Raw genomic sequence first — 4196 nt, forward strand, 5'->3', positions numbered from 1 at the left:
GCATAGAAAAGGGAGTCCAACAATTAAGTGAGATTACATTAATATATTATTCCAGCTCAAAAAAAGTCAGTGATAATTCAGAATGTCAGATGTGGGTGTTATATTAGCCTACCCTGACCTATAAGTCCCAGTAATTTACTACTGAACTTTTTCTACTCAGTTTTGAAGAATGATTACAATATTTATAATTCTGACAAAGCACATGTGTATCACAATTGTGAATATAGTTTCCAATCCTCCCAGATTGGCTGGGAAAGTTCTGGACTGTGGCTGGATCTCCTAGAAGCTACTGAAGCCAATCCAGGAGATTTCAGGTTGCTAAAAATCCGGCAGCGCTAAGGGACTGAGCTAGGTTCTCTAAGGGTATGTCTATACTGCACATTTATTTCAAAATAAAATATTCCAGAATAGTTATTCTGAAATAGCTTATTTCGAAATAGCATGTTTACACTGCAGGGTAGTCTCAAAATTCCCTAATGTAGATGTGCTATCTCAATTTAGCAACAGCAACCATAGAATAAAGTCACCTCAGCAGCCCAGCCAACAGTACTTTTACCTCAGCCAGACGCGTTGCAGTGAATGGCAGGAAACAGAGGATGAAGACGGTGCCTATTGGCAGAGCAGATGGACCAATAAACGAATCTGATGGAATTTGACTGGAAAAATGTAAGTACAGAGTGTATGGGGTCTGTCAGTCAATAAAGCTGCGTACCTCTGTTCTGAGTGAGACCATCCCCTACCCCTCCAATGGCTGCCTGATCAACACTTACCGGATATTTTGTATTAAACATTAATTTTTTAAATACTATTACAGTGTATTCAGTGAATTGCTATATTGATTTTGTAGAGGGTTAAGTATATGTTACAAAGTCTGTTTTTTTTATTTGCCAGGCCTCCTCATTCTTTTAATTGTAACTATTTTTGCGTTGCTTTTATTTCCTGCACCTCTTCATTCTTTTAAATTTAACTTATAATTATATTCTCTTAAAGAGTGCATGGGGTGTATGGGGTTGCATGGTAGTACCTCTAATGGGGTAGTACCTCTAAAGGAGGGCTTGTCGCACTTCTTCAGGAGTGGCCCATCCTTTATTGATTTTATCAGCACCCAACTCAGCTGTGGCTCCATGTAGTTGCTTTGCATGCGGCAACGGTCACAACGGTCAGTGAGTTAAGGACTTGCTCATCCCAGCATGCAAAGACAGCTTTGATGGATCAGGAGAAGGAAATCCTTATGATTCAATGGCTGAGGTGTTACAGCAGCGTACTATGGAGTGTGTGGGGCATGTCAGAGCATTTAAGATGACATGGCCATCCAATGCAGCCGAGGTAGTCTCCAGAAATAACGATTTTTTTCGTGCCAGTGAATTCCGACTTCTGAGGCAAGAGAGTGAGATCGTCTCTATGCAAAGGCTTTCTCACTATAATATTCTTCACGCACAGGTTCTATGACGAGTCCAGGGAAGGCATATCAGGTGAGTTCTCATTTTTTTCCTATCTACATGTCGGGGGAGGGCAGCAGGTTGTGAGGGGCTGTGCGCTCCTCACTCTGCCTTCTTGGCCTGGGGATCACACGACAGCCTGTGCATGTGTGTACACATGGAGCACCAGTCTGGAGCACACAGCTCAAGGAGGCTGCCACACAGCAACTCCTTGTTCCTTCTCACAAGGTTCCTGGACAGGCCTGCCTTACTCCGGACTCCATGGTGGGACACCAAAGGGGCTGGGGTCAGGGAAACACACAGCAGTGCCGCACATGGCACAGGCTCATGCCCATATTCTAGGGAAGCATCCACTCCTGGTCAAGCACGGCAAGGTGGAGGACACTGGTCACCTGCAGGGGAGCTGGCAGGAGGGTGGAAGCATGTGAAGGGGACCCTGGTGCCACCCTCCCTGGCAAGTGGCATTTGCTGCTCAGACACCTCCCCCAGCAGCCTCTCCCCTCTCCTCCAGTGGGCAGAGATAGAAGTCCTCTCTCTGCCACTGCTGCCAGATGCAGTGTGTGTGTGAGGCACGGAGGGAAGGTGAGCTGCCCCATTCCCCCATCCCGCACACAGACTCCTGGCCTAGTCATCACTTTCCCATGCCTGCTTGTCTCTGGAACGTGGCAGTAGCAAGGTTCCCGTGGATGCCTGCACCCCTGCAGGACAGGGCCTGCTGTCTAGCCACAGATGGCTTTGCTGAAGGCACATCACCATCATCTGACTGGAGACCTTTCGTATCAGTTCAGACAATAGTGCCAGGCTTCATGTCTCCTGGGATGACTGGCCTTGTCACTTTTCTTCACATCTGGGCCATCTGTGAGTGAAGCGCATCCAACATCTCCTGCACCATCCTCCCGACCCCAGGAGAGCTGCAGGCGCTGGCGAACCCGCGATGACCTGGAGCGGGAACATCTGGAGTGCCTCCATTGAACAGGAACTTGGAGAAGGACGGCCAGGAATGCTGTGCTGACTGGGAGCTGTGGCACAATATCTGGTAGCAGCTGTCCCGGCACCAGGAGATGATGTACGTGGCATACACTGATGCTGTGGAGTGCCTGGCTACCACCATTGAGTAGTCCAGGAGCTTCCCCCCAGCACCCGCTCCCCTCTAAATCCCCCCAGCACCTGCACCCGCCCCTCCAGCTTCTTCTTCTAGCTGCCCCTCCTGAGGCTGCCAAGGGCCACGAACATGAGGTGGTGGGACCTCTCGGGCAGCTGAGGTGTCACAACCTACATGAGGCAGGCGCCAGTCCCAGCCCCAGCCCTGAGCTCATCCTCCCCCATCCCAGGTTCTTTTTCCAGTCCCGCCCCAGTTATATATTCCCTAAATAAATATAACAGTTTATTGTTTCAAACAAAGTCTTTTTTTATTGGTCTGCAGTGGAGAGGAAGGAGGAAAGGCACACAGGGGCTATGCAAAGGTCCCTTGGGGGGAATCCCAGGGGAGAGTGTCACAGCTGGCTTTGCCTGAAACTCTCCCTCAAAGTCTCCCAGATGCGCACAGCCCCCTGATGGGCTTGCCGGATGGCAGCAGTGCACGGCTACTCAAAAACCCTTGTGAGCCACTCGGCCTCTGCCCGCCATCCTGGCAGGAACATCTCCCCCTTGTTTTCACATATGGAGGACACAGCAGGCTGCCACTACCTAGGGGATGCCAAATCCAGGTGTGTGAGGAGACATCAGAATCTCTCCTGGAGGTGGCTGAAGGTGCCTTTCACCATGATGTGGCATTGAACTGTTCCTTGGTGGGCTCCAGGTAGGGCTTCATTAGCCAAGGGAGAAAGGGGTAGGCTGCATTGCCCACGGCGCACATAGGCACGTCCATGTTCCCGACCCTGATGGTGCGGTTGGGGAAAAAGTGCTGGCATTCATCTTCTGGAACAAGCTTGAGTTCCTACAGACATGGGCGTTGTGCACCTTCCCCAACCATCCAACGTTAATGTTGGTGAAGCAGCGCTGGTGGTCCACATGGGCCTGCAGGACCATTGAAAAGTACCCCTTCCAATTAATATAGTCTGAGGCCCAGTGGTTGGGGGCCTGAATGGGGATGTGGGTGCTGTCAATGCCCTCCCCCCACACACTCACACACAGCTGAGGAAGCCCATGGCAGCAAAGCTGGCGATGATGGGATCCACGTCACTCAGGATGATGACTCTGCACAGCAGGATGGTGTTGATGGACCTCACCACCTGTAGAACGATAGACTCATGGAATCACAGGGTTGCCAGAGCCCTCAGGAGTTCCCTGAGCCCAAGTCCCTTCCCGCAACAGGACCAACCCCAACTACCCTATCCCCAGCCGGGTTTTGTGAAGATGAGCCTGTCTGAGGCTGTCTGAGGGGAGCCTCAGGAAGCAACTACAGGAAATGACTGCTGTCCTGATGCCTTGCCCGGAATGTTTCCGAGGGGCCTTAAATGTGATTCAGGCTTCAATGAGCGTGGACACTCTATTTCAATATAGCTCTTCACTATTTCAATAGGCATTTGAAGTGTGGGGCTACGTCTACACTGGCTTGATTTTCCAAAAATGCTTTTAACGGAAAATTTTTCCGTTAAAAGCATTTTCGGAAAAGCACATCTAGATTGGCAGGATGCTTTTCCACAAAAGCACTTTTTGCGGAAAAGCGTCCGTGGCCAATCTAGACGCGGTTTTCTGCAAAAAAGCCCCAATCGTCATTTTCGCGATCAGGGCTTTTTTGCGGAAAACACTACACTG

At 50.2% G+C, this 4196-nt stretch overlaps 1 long non-coding RNA gene across 1 annotated transcript; it reads left to right on the forward strand.

Annotated features, from left to right (window-relative positions):
- Positions 1-506: 506 nt before the first annotated feature.
- Positions 507-2772, forward strand: LOC142827132 (uncharacterized). Its single transcript, XR_012901583.2, has 3 exons — positions 507-666; positions 1441-1472; positions 2223-2772. It is a non-coding gene; the product is annotated as an uncharacterized LOC142827132 (long non-coding RNA).
- Positions 2773-4196: the final 1424 nt, after the last annotated feature.

This window comes from Pelodiscus sinensis, chromosome 1, assembly GCF_052426305.1.
Source record: "Pelodiscus sinensis isolate ZL-2025 chromosome 1, ASM5242630v1, whole genome shotgun sequence".
Classification (NCBI taxonomy): domain Eukaryota; kingdom Metazoa; phylum Chordata; order Testudines; family Trionychidae; genus Pelodiscus; species Pelodiscus sinensis.